The sequence below is a fragment of the Podarcis cretensis genome (assembly GCF_951804945.1).
Source record: "Podarcis cretensis genome assembly, chromosome: 11".
Lineage (NCBI taxonomy): Eukaryota > Metazoa > Chordata > Lepidosauria > Squamata > Lacertidae > Podarcis > Podarcis cretensis.
This window is the reverse complement of record NC_137180.1, coordinates 53,247,437-53,265,336: the sequence shown is the minus strand read 5'-3', so window position 1 is coordinate 53,265,336 and position 17,900 is coordinate 53,247,437. Positions and strand designations below refer to the sequence as shown.

General features: G+C 43.5%; 1 protein-coding gene across 3 annotated transcripts in view; it reads left to right on the top strand.

Moving 5' to 3' along the window:
• The first annotated feature begins 230 nt into the window (after positions 1–230).
• RAB27B (RAB27B, member RAS oncogene family) overlaps positions 231–17,900 on the top strand; it is a 123,573-nt gene continuing 105,903 nt past the window's right edge. The window contains exons 1-2 of one of the 3 annotated variants that reach the window (XM_079995131.1): positions 231–341; positions 9,799–9,891. The gene's annotated coding sequence lies outside the window, so the exon portion shown is untranslated. Of the gene's footprint in view, positions 342–9,501; positions 9,651–9,798; positions 9,892–13,434; positions 13,452–17,900 lie in introns of those variants that run through there. The other 2 variants (XM_079995133.1, XM_079995134.1) reach the window with 2 other exon arrangements.

Here is a 17,900-nt window from a genome sequence, read left to right as displayed (position 1 = left end):
ATTTAAATGCTGCAGACCACTGTGATGCTTCGCTAATGTGGAGGCATTTTTCAGCAGGTTGAGTTGACATGTTAAGATTATGACCCTTGTCTGTTAACCCAGAGCAATGAGGGAAAGGTTGGGTGCTTTGCAGAACACGATGTTTCCTTCTGCACTTCAATAGATCTAAGGATAAATGCCAGCGCAGTCCCTGCCAGGCTCATTTGAATAAATTCCATTCCAAGAAGGTTAGGGCAGTTGGCTTTTTGAACCACTTTGGACGCACAAGATGGCCGTTGAGCAGCCTGTGATTTGCTTAGAGACCCGGCTGTATACGCTGACAAGGAGATGCCCATTCTGAGGTGATCCTTCTGTGACAGAAGGGACTTGATGAAGACCACTTGCTGTGTGTTGCTGCTTACTAGGTTTTATTTACTTCAGGCTAGTTTTCGGGACGCAGGTGGCGCTGTGGGTTAAAGCCTCAGCGCCTAGGGCTTGCCGATCGAAAGGTCGGCGGTTCGAATCCCTGCGGCGGGGTGCGCTCCCGCTGCTTGGTCCCAGCGCCTGCCAACCTAGCAGTTCGAAAGCACCTCTGGGTGCAAATAGATAAATAGGGACCGCTTACCAGCGGGAAGGTAAACGGCGTTTCCGTGTGCGGCTCTGGCTCTGGCTCTGGCCAGAGCAGCGATGTCACGCTGGCCACGTGACCCAGAAGTGTCTCCGGACAGCGCTGGCCCCTGGCCTCTTAAGTGAGATGGGCGCACAACCCCAGAGTCTGTCAAGACTGGCCCGTACGGGCAGGGGTACCTTTACCTTTTACCTAGTTTTCGGGACAGAGTTCCCTCAGTTTTCCATGAACGAAATGCTCACACACAGGGATGGGGAATCTGTGGCGCTACAGACATTGGGTGAACTACAGCTTCCCTCAGCACCAGCCAGCATGGATGATGGTCAGGGATGGTGGGAGTTGTGGTTCAATGGCAGTTAGAGGGTGACAAGTTCCTCACTCCTGCGCTACTAAGGGATGTGGGTGGCACTGTGGTCTAAACCACTGAGCCTCTTGGGCTTGCCGATCAGAAGGTTGGTGGTTCGAATCCCCACGATGGGGTGAGCTCTTGTTGCTTTGTCCCAGCTTCTGCCAACCTAGCAGTTCGAAGGCATGCCAGAGCAAGTAGATAAACAGGTACTGCTGCGGAGGGAAGGTAAACGCCGTTTCCATGCGCTCTGGTTTCCGTCAAGGAGTCCCGTTGCACCAGAAGCAGTTCAGTCATGCTGGCCACATGACTCAGAAAGTTGTCTGTGGAGAAACGCCGGCTCCCTTGGCCTGAAAGCGAGATGAGCTCCGCAAACCCATAGTCACCTTTGACTGGACTTAACCATCCAGGGGTCCTTTTACCTTTTTTACTATGATGATCCACCTACATCAGAGCTTTCCAAACTGTGTGTCGTGACACATTAGTGTGTCGGCTGCAGTGTGTAGGTGTGTTGCACGAACGCTCCCCAAAGGGGTTAGTTTAACCTCCAGTTTGCTAGTAAGACTGAATTACTGCGTGGCGAAATGGTGCAAAACTGAATCACTGTGTCACGAAATGATGCATGTCTAAAAAGTGTGCCACCGACATGAAAAGTCTGGACAGCTCTGACCTACGTAAAAGGCAAGTGGTTTTGGTTTTACTCCCCTGACCTCACCACAAGTGTAGGGCTTTTACTTTACTGCTTCTGAATGGATTTGCAGCAGCCGATGTGCTGCTGTAGGAAAAGGCGGCTTTGCTGGTTAACTTAAAAAGTTAAGACAGAAGGTGGTTTTCAGCTGTTTAACTCAGAGAAGACCCATTTAAATTAACGGGCCTAACTTAGTCACATTCACTCATTTCAGTGGGTCTACTATTATGAATAAAAACATAGTTGAATATTATCCAGAATCTGGAGATGAGATTTATTTTGATTCCAATCTTTGACAGGAAAACAGTGCAAAAATTAATGATTTTAAGGTTTCTGTGTTTGGGCACCAGTGCGAGTGTCTCACCGCCCAAACACAAGGCAGAAACAGCGGCAGGAATTTACACTCTTTCTAACACAGGTCTTTTTATTTCTGGATTTCTTTAAAATCCTGGATTTTTGCATTGGTTTGCTTTTTATTTGCTGTGGAAAGTGTGGTTGTTGTTATTGTTATTTTTGACGAGTGACAGAACAATGTTATTAGTAAACTTAGTAGCAAAGCCATTAATATTAGCATGGCAGTGCAATCCTATGCATGCCTACTCAGAAGTAATTTTCATTGCTGTCGTGTAGGAGGAGGAAAGGCATCCATTCAACCAAAGGCCTGGGTGAAGACAAATCCAATTATGCTGGATTTAATTGATTTTATGTATGTTCTGTTGCTTTAAACTGTCTCATGGGAAGTGACTCAGAAATGAAATAACAAAATCATCCTCACTGTCGTCTTCACCATCATCAAAATCATGGTCCCGTTGTTAATATATAACTACAAAAACATATAATAAATATGCAAAAATACATTTAAAAGGGGGGGAAAGCATGTTGGTTTAAATATTAAGACAAATCAATATTGTTAACATTGCCATTTAGCCATAATCTAGAGAAGAGTAATATCTCTATACAAATTAGTATTAAACAGTCTTTGTTTCCTTTGAAAAATGTGTTATCCTTTTTTTTTAAAAAAAAGCCCTGCCGGTGTAAATGAAAATACATCTATCATTATTACACCGTATTAGAGAATGAATGAATGAAGGAATGAATCTTTATTTGCGTCAGCTATCGGCCAGAGCAATAAAACAACAATACGATATACAAAGAATAGAAATAAAAAGTCAATTGTATAAAATACATTTTAGGGTTTCGAATCAATAGTCAAATAGTGGATCTTATTCTGATGGCCGTATTAGAGAGAGTTGTGTTTGCCTGTGTGACTGAGAAAAAGAGTGGTCTACAGCAGCAATTTATTGTGTATAATACTCATATTTTGAGGTGGGGATGCAGGGTGGGGAGACATTAGCCTAAGACTAATGCAGCATAGCTAAGTATTCATATCTAATCTTCCTTAAAAAAAAAAAAGGATTGTGTGACTTTGATTTTAGCAGTACAGTGGTACCTCAAGTTAAGTACTTAATTTGTTCCAGAGGTCCGTTCTTAACCTGAAACGGTTCTTAACCTGAAGCACCACTTTAGCTAATGGGGCCTCCTGCTGCCGCCACGCCGCTGGAGCATGATTTCTGTTTTCATCCTGAAGCAAAGTTCTTAACCTGAAGCACTATTTCTGGGTTAGCGGAGTCTGAAACCTGAAGCGTATGTAATCTGAGGTACCACTATAATGTTAATGGAGGGAGGCGATTAACCATGAGAGTCATTTTGCAATTCCTATCGCCTCCCTCACTCCCCACTACTGAGAAATCAGTTTGTACCTGTGATTTTTCATAGTCAAATTGACCCCCAATGGCAATTTTGAGGCATGTTTGGGGAGGGGGGAGGAAATTGCTAAGCGCCTGCTCTCCTAATGCCACTGCCTTAATCAACTTCTCCACTCCCTGTGACTGCATTCCCCTAAAGAAAAAGAAAAAAAAACATCTATGTGTAATTTGAGCCTCGGGTCTATTAAAAAGTAATTCAAAACACTACAGTGGAAGTTATTACAACCCATTCTACAGCTAGTCATTTTCTGTCAGCAACTTGCTGGCTTGAATTTCCAAGAAGACAGGGGGAGTGTATGCGGAGGGGGAGAAGTTTGTGCAAAGCCCAAGTTCCAGCAGTGGTCATTTTAGTTCAGCTGCCCTCACAGACCCACTCCAGCTATATCCATTGAATCCAGGAAGCTGCATGCAAGCACAAGAATAAAATGCACTTTCTAAATTAAGTTGCCCAGAAGCTGGGCAGTTTTAATAAGTTCAGGCTCTTCTGTTATCTAGATTCTAGAAAACACACACACACACACACACACACACACACACAGAGAGAGAGAGAGAGCGAGCGAGAGCGAGAGAGAGAGCGAGAGAGCAAGACAGCCTTACAACATGATTTGGGAAAGAAATGGAGGCATGTGTGATGTTTCATTTTAAAAACTACAACTCCCAGAGTTCAGTAGTTCCTGCAGGTGCTTCTGTATATCCAAGCAAAGAGTCAACAGCGAGGCTGCAGGAGACAACTGTTATGAATTGTGCAGCTTACGCACAATCCTGTGCTTCTTGCATGCAACCATGACACCCCTTTCAGGGTCTGGAATTTGATAAAACTAAATGTTATCTGAGATGGACTATCTCAGATCAATGATAGAAAAAGATGTGAAGTCTGGCTGAGTTGCTAAGTTTGTCAATTAGGGGAGCGTGATATAATGAATGTTGAGGCAGTACTTAAAGCCTGCAGTTCTGAACAGAACAGATTTTACATGCTGGAAATGCCCAGCAGGAAATGCACGTTTGCTCCATATATGGTGGAAATGTCCAATCGTAACTAATTATTGCAGGCAAATAGTACAGGCTGTCTCTGATCTAATAAGGGTTACTCTGAGACTTACCCCAGTGTTGATTCTGTTTAATGTCATTGAGAATGAATTGGTTAAGAATCTGAAGCCATTAGGATATGTGCTGCTGGTAGCTGCTAAGCTGGTGGGCTAGAAAATGGAAGTGTCAACAAGCTCCAAGAGAGGTGGGAGTGGTTAATAAGTTGTATGGATTTGGCTGATATGGGTAAATTAGCTGAACTAGTTCAAAAGAGAGAAGGGAGGTTGTTACGTATTTAGTGGTTTGTGTTTGCCTGAGATTGAGTTTGGACTAAGGCTTCTGAGCTCCTGTGTTCTGATTCGATACATAATGTCCAATCACAGAACATTTCAGGATTTGGGCCTCTGCCATTGGACCTTGAACTCTGAGTCGTGATTCGCAGCTTGGAAGTTTAGACAGCCAATTACGTTGGGAGTGGGAGTGGCACAGGCTTTCAGGAACGTATATAAGCAGTTCCTTGTCCCTGTTTCCCAGTTATGTAGGTGAATAAAGGTTCTTGCTGTTATCGCTGTGTCTTGCCTTGTGGTAACCCACCTACCCTGAGGATATCACAGAATGTTGCATTTGCTGAAAGATGGAGCAATTTTTGCTGCATGTTAAGAGTACAAGATTCAGAAACAGGACTGGAAAGACATCTGTTTTTGTAAATAATTTAAATATTTTAAAAAAATAATATTTATTAAGTTTTAACAAAAAAGAAAAGGGGTTACAAAACAATAAAGAAAAACACAGGAAAATACAAAATTAAACATAAAAATAAAAAATAAAAATCCCTCTTTCTAGTATCTTACCACTCATTAACTTATTTTCATGACTTCCTCACACCTCCCTTTTTTGTATTCCATTTAAAAATTTGTTCAGCAAATCCATACCCTCTTAGTTTACCTTTAATTATTTATCCTGACGTATTATAATTTAAAATTTTCATCTAATATCAATCCATTCTTGTATATTCTTAGTTTGCCTTATTACTAGAACCACTTCGTTTCATTCCAACGTCATTAACATTCAGTAATTTTACAGTGTTTCTCTAAATAGATTTTAAATTTCTTCCAATCTTCTTCCACCGACTCTTCTCCCTGGTCTCGGATTCTGCCAGTCATTTCCGCCAATTCCATGAAGTCCATTACTTGCATCTGCCAATCTTCCAAGGTGGGTAGGTCTTGTGTCTTCCAATGCTTTGCAATAAGTATTCTTGCTGCTGCTGTAGCGTACATAAAAAAAGTTCTATCCTTCTTTGGCACCAATTGGCCGACCATGCCCAGGAGAAAGGCCTCTGGTTTCTTCAGGAAAGTATATTTAAATACCTTTTTCATTTCATTATAGATCATCTCCCAGAAAGCCTTAATCCTTGGGCACGTCCACCAAAGGTGAAAGAATGTACCTTCAGTCTCTTTACATTTCCAACATTTATTATCAGGCAAATGATAGATTTTTGCAAGCTTGACTGGAGTCATGTACCACCTGTATATCATTTTCATAATATTCTCTCTTAAGGCATTACATGCCGTAAATTTCATACCTGTGGTCCACAACTGTTCCCAGTCAGCAAACATAATGTCATGTCCGATATCTTGTGCCCATTTTATCATAGCAGATTTTACCGTTTCATCCTCAGTATTCCATTTCAACAGCAAGTTATACATTCTTGATAGTATCTTAGCTTTGGGTTCTAACAATTCTGTTTCTAATTTTGACTTTTTCCACCTGGAAGCCAATTTTTTAATCTAGATTGTAAGCCTCCCTTATTTGAAAATAATGAAGCCAATCTCGCACTTTATCCTTTAGTTTCTCAAAACTCTGCAATTTCAATTTGTCACCCTCCTGTTCCAAAATCTCCCAATATTTTGGCCAGTTGGCCTTCATATTGAGTTTTTTCAGAGCCTTCGCTTCCATAGGTGATAGCCACCTTGGGGTTTTATTTTCAAGTAAGTCTTTATATCTTGTCCAGACATTAAACAATGCTCTTCTGACAATATGGTTTTTAAATGCCTTATGTGCTTTAACCTTGTCATACCACAGATATGCATGCCACCCAAAAACATTATCAAAACCTTCTAAGTCCAAAGTGTCTGTGTTCTCAAGAAGCAGTCATTCTTTCAACCAGCAAAAAGCTGCTGATTCATAGTACAATTTAAGGTCCGGCAGGGCAAATCCACCTCTTTCCTTTGCATCAGTAAGTATCTTAAATTTTATTCTGGGCTTCTTGCCCTACCAGACAAATCTAGAGATATCTCTCTAGATATCTCTAGAGAGGTAAATAATATAAATAAGTCAAAAAGAAGGGGGAGTAGGTGCCATTGTATCAAAAAGAAGTAGGCTACTTATTAAAAATGTGTGAATAGATGTTAATTGACACAAACTTTCATAAACAGCACACTAACAACAGGCTCGTTTTAAAATAGTTTAACGCTAATAAAAGAGTAAAACTAATCATGCAAGCTGTCATTTCTAAAAGCACATAGAAAAGCCAGGATGCAGTAAGTCTAGTCAGGAGAAATATTGTGTGTGGCAGGGGTGGGTCTTGTCTGCCTGCAGCAATAAAGAGAAATTATTCCAAAACATCAGCCTTAAGGGACTGATACACCACAGAGAAACAACAAATATGTAGCAGACATTGGAAACATAATGGGAAGTAGGGAAGATGGATGCAATTCTGTGATTTAAAAAAAAAAAACCAGTGGTTTTAATAAATGAGAAGAGGCCTTTTATTATGCTGGAGTATGTATGGATTATAGCCTTTCAGGCTTGGAGATAGTCTCTGAAACGTTTGTGGTTATTATTGTCAAACTCTTTTCTTTCTCAGATTTAGCCAATTTTTTTAGCCAGCTGAACAAACCTGTTGCTCCCTAAATAGGCATGTGTACGTTTTGGTGTGACAATCTGAAGTGCTTATTGGAGAGAAAATAAACACATGTATTTGAGCAGTTTTGGAGCTGTTTTTAACAGAGTTGTGCATTTCTAAGAATGTTGCCTATCCATACGAGTGCTCATGCAGCCCTTCAAAAATAGAGAGGGGAGAAGGCAAAACTTCCTGTTTCCCCAGAGCAATGACCAACTGTTTCTTTATTATTGATATTATTATTATTATTACTTTATTTTTTTAGGAAAACAAGTAATAGTCATAAATAAATAAGAATAAAAATGTGCCCCCCACCACCGAGACCATTCCATTGTAACTATCCAACCACCCAAAATTTCAACACCTCTTAAGATGGTTTGACCCCCTTTCCATTTTAACAGTACAAATTCTACAAACACCTTCCATATCTCCTCAAAATCATTTCTCCTGCAAATTCCCTGTCTTACCTTAATGGCACATGTTAATTTATCATTAATGGCTATATCCGACACCTATTTATATACCAGTCTTCCATTTTATATTCCTCTTGCCCCTTTCACTTCCTAGCTATAATAACTCGTGCAGCTGTCAATAAATTTGTGAGCAAGCCCTTCATAGCCTGCAAACCTTCTCCCCCATTGTAAATTGATAATAACACTACTTCTGGGCTTTCGTCAGCTTTAACCCAGTGATTTCTGTTATCTCCTAAAACATCCTTTACCAAAAAATTGTACGTATTTACACCCCCACCACATGTGAACTTAGTTCCTGGTTTCCTGGCATGCCCTCCAACATAACACCGAATATTCCTTGTTTATTTTATTTAATCTGTTGTTGTTGTTGTTTAGTCGCTTAGTCGTGTCCAACTCTTTGTGACCCCATGGACCAGAGCACACCAGGCACTTCTGTCTTCCACTGCCTCCCACAGTTTGGTCAAACTCATGCTGGTAGCTTCGAGAACACTATCCAACCATCTCGTCCTCTGTCGCCCCCTTCTCCTTGTGCCCTCCATCTTTCCCAACATCAGGGTCTTTTCCATGGAGTCTTCTCTTCTCATGAGGTGGCCAAAGTATTGGAGTCTCAGCTTCAGTATCTGTCCTTCCAGTGAGCAACTCAGGGCTGATTTCCTTCAGAATGGAGAGGTTTGATCTTCTTGCAGTCCATGGGACTCTCAAGAGTCTCCTCCAGCACCAGAATTCAAAAGCATTTATTTAATCTGACTGATGTTAAATACCATCTCCAAACTATTGTAATTTTCTTTTATTCTTATGACCAACTATTTCAATGTGTCTTTTTGCAGACAGCAACAACAATGAAACACTGTTGTTTCTCAAAACTTCATCTCAATCAGGTGCCACTAACAAGAGGGAGTCCTGAATCCAGCTTTTGCTCTGATTCTCTCAACCTCGATTGGTCCTTTGCCCAAGCAAATTTATAGCACATGTGTTGTTTATTATTATGTGTTTCCTTCTGTTAGATCAGAGTGTGTATGTGTTCCCCATCTCCAACACTCAATTTTCTTGAAAAAGAAAGAGAAAGTTTGTCTCTGTGTAGCCCAAGGATGGGAACCTGTGGGCCTTCAGATACTGGTGTACTATGGATACCATCATCCCTGACCACTGGCCAGGCTGGCTGGAGCTGATGGGATTTGTACACAAACAAGAACCGTAGGTCTCCAGCAGGAGCCCCACCCCTGCCTTGCAGCAATAGGTTGGACTCCAACATCTGGAGAGACAGAGTTTCCCTATGTCTGATGTGCCTTTGGGGGGGGGGATAAAACAATGTGAGGCTCTATTCTGTGCCCGCCCACTGCAACACCCCATTATTCCAAGAAAATTTGACCACAATCCTTGCATGCTTACCCAAAAGTACTCTGCAGCTAGTCTACTAAGGCTGCAGCTTTTGTGAGCCTTGAAAACCATTTTTCTTTGGACAGTGTACCCTTGTCTTCTTCAGCACTACAGCAAACATTGAGTTTTGTTCTTTTAAAGAAAGAAAGGTGCTTCTTTTGCTTAGTAGAACCGTAGGATTGTAGAGTTGCAAGGCTGGTTTTGAATTGTCAGCCTTCTTCCGACTTAAGCCTTTGATCCCCTTTTTCTCTGCCCTCCGTGGCAACTTGGAGCTGTCTGAAAACATGCCAGGAGTCGGGTTGCAACAAGGCGACATTGCAGACCCTGGCACTAGGACCTCCCAGACGCCTTTTCTGAAATGCTGGCTGGTAGCATGTCAGCGGTACAGAGACTGAGTGGCTCTCGCTGTTACACAAGACGAAGGGTAGCCGCCGCAGGAGCATCCTTTGCCTCTTGAAAGCCAAGGTACCTGTTTATCTGCTTGCCGTCCTCAGCATCCTTAACCTGTCAGTTGCTTTATCAGAGGCTAGCAGAGTTTAGCTGCAGCGGCAGAACACCAGTGGCAGCATTTTCCCCTCCCTCCTCTCATACCTGTGTTTTCTTGCGTCCGTAGAGAGAGCAGACAGAAGCAACAGTGCCGTTAAGAAATGGGCTAATTATTTTCCAGCTGGCAGAATCCAGAGGGATTATTTCACACCAAAAAAGTGTAAGTAGCTTTTATATCATCTCCCCTGCATAGCTTGTCACTACCGCTTTTGCACCTTCATCTTTTGCAAAAAGAACCACACACCAAGCCTCAAACCAAAACAAAGCACATCCCCCTTTTCTAGAAACCTTCCAGTCCTCTTGTGGGGGCAGTTTATGAAATAAAATGTTTATATTTGTTATAACACATGCCAAAAAAAGTCCTTGCAAAGTCCAGTATGGGTCATGTGCTTTTTTTGCTTATTCATGTATGGTCAGAGATGATTTTCTGTTTGCAATTATCATTATTATTTTTTCTGTTGTGTTCTCCATGGCCACTGAAAGGAGGGCAGGGGATAAAGCAATTGGAAGAGGAATGACTTGTGTTAAAACCAGGAAGGAGCTAGTGAGCGTGGGAAACCAAAATACTTGAATTTATTCCAGTTTGGTTCCATTGTCCTCTGTGAAATGAAATAGTTTTTATTCAAACTACTTTGACATGCCCAGGTTCTGGGCCAGATTCCAAAGGGCCCAATTTTTATTTTGAGACAAACCTCACCCCCAAGAAAAACATCTGGCGATTTTGTGCCATGCCACGACAGTTCTTTAAAAATTAGACTATCAGTGGTGCTGTAGAGGTGAAAGGGGTCCAATCCTGCATTGCAGGGGGCTGGGACTAGATGACCCTTCGGGTCCTTTCTAACTCTGCCATTCTATGAAACCATATGTCAGGCTAGTTTACATGAAAATACAGGAGCAACAAACATCCTCATAAAGAATCATATGCACAGGCCTGCAGGTTGAGAGACAAGGAACATTGCTTGAACCCAACTCTCCCTCAAAATATCACTCTCTTGCAACAAGAGGTGTACTATTTGCATGTTAAATCAGAAGCGAATCTTATTTACATGCTTAAGTTTGCTCCTTTTTGGTTCTGTGCATCAGGCGTGGTTCAGTTACAAGTGGCTTTCTCTGCAAGAAAGGGAGTCAATCTGGATGTGCGGCAGCAGAGTTAGATCAGTGGATCTGAACTATTGGGGTATGTTGTCATTTTCAGCAGAGAAGTGGCAAGAGGAAAGAGGTGTGCTTCCCCACTGTGGTTCCTTGCAGCCCACCTTTCCCCTGCGAGGCAGCAAGATCCCTGGCTTGAGAGGAAGCAGGTGGGGCAGAGGAAACTGAAAGGTGGAAAAAGAACCCAGCCCATCACCCCAGCTATTGGCCTGTCAATCACAGCTCCTCCCAGCTGTTTTGCAGCCATTTTGTGGTTTACCAGCCCCGGACCAGCTGCCATTGTCTAATTCTGGGGTGGGGAAACTGTTAGACTCCAGTTCCCATCATCCCTCACCCTTGGCCATGCTTTCTGGAGCTGATGGGAACTGTAGTCCCACATCATTTGGAGGGCCGTGGGTTCCCCAACCCTGGTTTAGTTCAATCCAGACTAGAAGGTACCACTGTGGTTTTAACAGGAGCTGATGGCAGAGGGATAGTCTGACAAACCTTAAACAAGTCTCTTAAATTTTTTTTTAGTTTTTTTCAGATTTTGAAATTTATGAACAGTTATCAAACAACCAACATAAAAAGAGAATTCTGAAGAGTCTCCTGGACTTCCCTCATCCCCTTTGTGGGTCCTTGTATAATGTTTTGCTCCTGCATCTTGTATTAATCTGAATCTATTAAATGTCCCTCCTCCTCCTCCTCCTCCTTCTTTAGCAATCACTCGTAGCTGAGTAAGATTGTCTTCCATAAACATGGTTTAAACAGTGAGTCCATAAGTGACTATTGAAGTTCAACATTAAACTTCAAGAGTTATTTCAATCCTACTAATAAATTTAATTGTTTACAATAGTTTTTAAGGTAAATTATATATTTACCCCACTCCTTATTAAAATTTTGCTCTTCCTGATTTCTGATTCTTCCAGTCATTTTTGCCATTTTGGCATAATCCATCAACTTAATCTGCCATTCTTTTCTGGTAGGGGCTTTATCTTCTTTCCATCTCTGGGCTAGTAACATCTGAGCAGCAGCGGTTGCGTACATAAATAGTTTTTTTTCTGATCCGTTGGAATTTCGGCACCTAGAATTCGTAAAAGAAAAGTTTTGGGTTTTTTAAGAAAAAGTTATTTTAAACATTTTTGAAAATTCACTGTATATCATCTCACAGAATTCTTTTAGTATTTTACATGTCCACCACATATGATAAAAGGTGCCTTCTTTTTCCTCACATTTCCAGCATGTATTTGACTTTGCTTTGTACATTTCAGCTAGTTTACTGGGAGTTAACTACCAATGATACATCATTTTCATATAGTTTTCTTTCAACGTATAACATGCTGTAAACTTCAAATCCCAGTTCCATAGCTTCTCCCTTGCTGTAAGTTGTATATTAAATACTTAAACGTCTCCAGCCTTTAATGTGCCCACATGTTTCTCCATCTTTTAATGTGCCCATATCATTTTATTCACATATAAGAGAAACTTTAGATATAAGACTCCTATTTTCCCATCTGTTGTTGGGCAGCAAAAGAAAATCTTGATTTTCTCCTGACAATAAAAATAAATGGTCTGTTGCCTATATTGTATTCCATTCAGCTGCTTAAATTTTGTGTCAACCATTTATGACGGGGCACTATGTCTCTTTGTTTATTTTTCCTAAATAAACAGTTAATGAAAAGGTTCTGATCCATTTTTAAAAAACCACAAAGAGAACTGTCATTGATTTAAATAGGATAAAAATTGCATCCAAGATAACCTATTAATTGCTAATAAACATGAAACAAACATATGTTGGGTTGTGTTTTATTTAAAGTTCCTATCATAAAAGGAAGTTTTCCTTCTTGCAGCAGTTTTTGTGCTTTAGGCTATCTTTCTTGTTGAGCCTAAAGCTGCAGCCATATAATGGGGCAGTAGCCATGGCCTTGTGGCTACTGGCTTGGCAGGATCATAGAACAGCTCTTCCCACAGAATAACCCAAAAACTCTGTGCTGGAGTGTCCAAGGTGGCTGAAATCTTTCTCCGAGTCAAACCCATCTCTTTTTGTTGCTTTGACCAATTTGCAAATCCAAATTAACTATCCAAACACTGTATAAACCAGATAGAACAGCATGCATTATTCGAAAACGGTGTTAAAATTGCAGAAGAAGAAAACAGAAAACAAAAAATGTTCCTCAAACAACTGTAGGATGGAGTATTCCTGAATTCAAATGAGGTTGCAAGTAAACTCAGTGGAAAACAGCAACTCCATGCATGTGTACTGATATGATAGGAACTTTATATCAAACAGCACCCAACAGGTGTCAGGGATGTCTGCTGGTGAGAGGCAGAGCCAGAGCTAATGATGGACTTCTTCTTCTTCTTCTTCTTCTTCTTCTTCTTCTTCTTCTTCTTCTTCTTCTTCTTCCCACTATGGCTTAACTAATCCATGGCAAGGACCACCCTGCTTCACTTTTCATCATGGCTACCTGAAGTTAGAACTCCCATGCAAGTCTACTCAGAAGTAAGCTGGATTAAATGGGGCTACTCTAAGGGAAGTAGGCAGAGGATTTTTGCGTGTGCCGACGACAAACCAATGCAGCTACTGTTCTTGTATGCGACGGAAAGTAATTCCTTTCTGACCTCAGTGTGCTCTGTTTACATACATGCGCACAAAACCCTACACTGCCCCTTCCAGTTCTTCTGAAAGTATACAGAAGGGAGGCTCTTTAAAAAGCCAGGAAATATGAGGAGGAAGATGCCAGGAGATGCACAAAATTAAGACAGGGGGCCACAGGTTGCCCATCTCTTTTCACTTGGATAGTTCTGCACTGACTGACTGGCACTCCTTCTAATGTCTATGGGCGACATCCAGCTTTGCTGATGCAATGCACTTTTGTATGAAAGACAGAGTTCCTGTCCCCTCCACACATACATAGATGCCCTCAACATCACTGGGATGTTGGGGGCCTTTTTGATCAGATGCAGGGGTGGGGGAGAGAGAGGAAATGGAAGTCCCATTGCTGGGCCAGCATTGGATACAACTGTATTGGGGGGGGTCATTTGTTGGGGGAGATGATCTATTTGTGTAATCAACGCTTGTGCAGAGGAACTCTGAAGTTTGTTAGTTTTGCTTCATGTACCCGGGCTCTCACTCTGTAAGGAAAGATGAGTGATCTCTTTCATCTTACTAGAAATATCTGCTTCTCCATCGAAATCACTTAACCATGCTACTTAATGAAATCTGAAATGGAAGTGTGGATGGAGGCTCATGTTTGGAATCCATATGCTGAAAAGATATGCATCTGATAGCCATAATATCAGACAGATGTTTGTTCCATCCAGTGTAACATCTTTGTGCACATAATTGTGCTAAACTGAAGTGTAGAACTGATTGAAACTAAAAAAAGGAAAGTGTGAGCCCTGCAGTGGTAGATGCCCGGTTCAGTTAAACTGATTTAGTTTACTTAACCTCAACAACAGCTCATCACAAAATAAAGAAAAGGGCAACGTTGTAAGCACAAAAATAACAGCAGTGGCAGAGTTTGCTTCCAGTAGTGGTACTAACAACAAATGCTAGATTGCTACATGCTACGGTGAAGGCACCCCATGAATAAGAATAATAGCCTTTCTTTAAATTCCTGGATGAATGGATGAAAGATTCTGAACTGCTGGGATATCTCTAAAAGGACATACACAACCTGATTAGTCCTTGGATTTTTAAAAAGTGCTATCACACTAGGTAGAGGTAGGATAAAACCATAGACTTGTAGAGTTGGAAGGGACCCCTGAGGGTATAATATATAAATAGACCTGAAATCTCCCTGACAGCCTCTGTTTATTTGGAATCGCTAATTCAGCAAGGCAGATTCCTTCCTATTAAATTTAATAAGGTTGCTGTCAGTTGAATGATATGTTCATGGCTCCCACAGGTGCTCTGTGAAGATGGAGATTTGTTGCATTAACTGACTTGCCAATCAGAATTAGAGGTGCTGCTGCCTGGACTGACCTTATACAACAGATATGAGAAAGCATTGCCCTCATCTCCCTGACAGAAACCCTTAAGGTAAAGGTAAAGGTACCCCTGCCCGTACGGGCCAGTCTTGACAGACTCTGGGGTTGTGCGCCCATCTCACTTAAGAGGCCAGGGGCCAGCGCTGTCCGGAGACACTTCCGGGTCACGTGGCCAGCGTGACATCGCTGCTCTGGCCAGAGCCAGAGCCAGAGCCAGAGCCGCACACGGAAACGCCGTTTACCTTCCCGCTGGTAAGCGGTCCCTATTTATCTACTTGCACCCGGAGGTGCTTTCGAACTGCTAGGTTGGCAGGCGCTGGGACCGAGCAGCGGGAGCGCACCCCGCCGCAGGGATTCGAACCGCCGACCTTTCGATCGGCAAGCCCTAGGCGCTGAGGCTTTAACCCACAGCGCCACCTGCGTCCCCTGACAGAAACCCTTAGGTAGCTGCTATTGTTTTGCCATTGTCAGATCTTAGTTTGCAAGCTCCTTGGGGCGAGATCCTGCTTTTCTCACTTATGCTATGAATCAAATGTTGGGGAAGAAACAAATAATAAACAGGCCACCCATTAATGGCTGGAAAATTACTTTCAAAAATGGAATTCATTACCCAGTTCACAGAGACATTTCGCAGGAGCATAGGAGAACTATTTTATTAAAGGAATAATTTCATCATCATCTCCCTTACTAGCAAAATGACTGTTATTTTCACTGATGAGTATGTGGAATCCCTGGGTCCTTTCCAGGCAGGCACACATGGTGTCTCCTGCAGGATCCTTACTAGTGACAGCTGGGCGCTACAGGGCCTTAGTAAGCATTATGAAGAAGTACCACATCTCCCCTGCTCCACAGTGTCTTCACAGTAACAGCTAGTAAAAGTAATAAGCATCATGACTTCATGCCCAGAGAAACGTTGATGTTGTGTCATGTGTTACTGGGCAGACACCTGTCGAAGCCAGAAACACATCCTTCATAAAATCTAGTTAGGCTCTTGGTAGTGAGGTGTTGTGCCTAAGTCCATTGCTTTACTTTTACTCATAAGACTGATTGGGAGGAGAACAGTTCACTTTTATGGGAGAAAGAGGAGTACCCTTCAAACAGCGTTCTTTGGGGGACATCAACATTTCAAGGGAAGGTTGAGTCATGTGAGCTCAAAATGTGACATCCCAACTCAAAAAAGCCCTTCTCTTTTTCAGTTAGGCCCAACCCTGTTCAAATAGAGTCCAGTTCAAAATGGGGTTTGCTAGTCTCCCTGTCAGTCTTTCCCAGCAAACAACCCCCCCCCTTAACTTTTGAAAAGGGGTAGAGTAACTTGCAAGGACACTTAAAAAAACCCAAATTTGAAGTGTACCAGGGTTGGCTGTGTTCAAAGATCACTTCTTGTGGAATATTATTTTCCCTGCACCTTTTGTTCCCTGCCATTAACAAATCAAACCTACTCCAGCCTGTAGATTTGGGTGCTGTTTTGGGTGTCATGCAAGGGCAGCAAACTGTTAGTTGTTTTATTTATTATTGTTGCTGTCAAAGCTGCCTCCAGGTCCCAGCTCACAGAGGACCAACGCTAGGCTGTAGTTATGTACAAAAGTCTTTATTGAGATTCAGTCTCCATTTCAAAGCCGCAGCGTGCAGCTCTACGTCCCGACCTTAGACCGGCGAAGTCCTGTCTGAGTCTCCTCCCCCTCCACACCAGTTTAAGACTCTCGCTTTGCTCCACCTCTTCCTAAATTCCTTTCTCCTCTGGGCCCTCCTGCCCGCTAGGGTCTCATCCTTCCTGGACTCCTCTGACGCTGACCCTGACGATTCTTGCCCCTCCTTCCGGCGGGCTTTAGGACCTGGTTCCCTATCCGGGCTACCTTCTGTGCCGCTCGCCTGTACCTTTGAACTTGGCGCACGCGCCCAGCCTGCAACTTTCCTCTTAACCGTTAACTCGTTCTCCGATGGAGGCGTGGTCCACCCTGACTCATCTTCTCTCGCTGGTGGTGCATGTGTGGGCTCTGACACCTGGGACTCCTCCCCCCCACTACGCTCTGGTGGGGAAGCTGGTCCTGATTTGCAACTGCTGCTCTGGGAGTCCCCGCTGGCCCCTTGCTTCTGGGGTGTCCCCCTTGTGTCGCCCCTTGCCCTGCCCATCGGCGCCCCCTTCTGTGAATCTTCCGATTCGCTGGAGAGGCTCATGGAATCTATCGGGCTGCTGTCATATTCTCCTACGCTGCCCTCGGATTGCTCCCCCTCGCTTTCCATCTCCTCTCCTCCCTGCGCTCCCGCTGAGTCCCTGACATCCATCCCCCCCTCGAAGCCCCCCCTTCCCCCCTCCCCCTCTTCTGGCGTGGGTTCCGGGTGCTCCAATGCTGTGGGGGTGCATGCCGGATACCGGTCTTCCCCCCTGGCATGCTGCCAGTCCGTGACGGGTACATCGACGTCGCTCTCCTCCGCTTCCATCTCGTTGCCGGCGTGCTCGAAACCAGGATCCTCCCCCAACCCGTCCATGCCCCCTTGTTCCCCCATTTCCTCTGGGTAGTCTGCGTGCCAGGGCCCTCTGAGCAGTCTCCTGCGCCACTCCTCCTCGGGTTGAGTGTCCCACCAATAAGAGCGCTCCGCACCCAAGTCTGAGACCGACCCCTCCGGCGAGGTAGTCTCTGGAACCGTCTCCTCAACCGAGGAGAACCCCTGAAACGTACTGGCTGAGAGTGTGGGGGTGAAAAGATATTCGTCAAAATAATCCTCCGGCATGGGCCTGTGTGGGAAGAGCGCGTGGAACTCGTCTTTGAGGTAGTGCTCCTCCACTGCATAGTACGGCACCCAGCTGTTGGCGCTGGCCGGGGCACCTTCCCTTGCGATGAGATATTCGACTCCCTCTTCCCCCCATCTCGAGTCCAAAATCTCCGTCACCTCGTTGAGTGGCCCCGCCCTCGGCGACCCCCCTGTCATGGGTGCATCTCTAAGCGGACTGGGAGCTGTCCCTGGCTCCTGAAACCTGTGAGGTGCCTTGTAGGGCGTTAGCACCGATCTATGAAAGACCGGGTGCATTCTGGAACCCTCCGGTAGTGT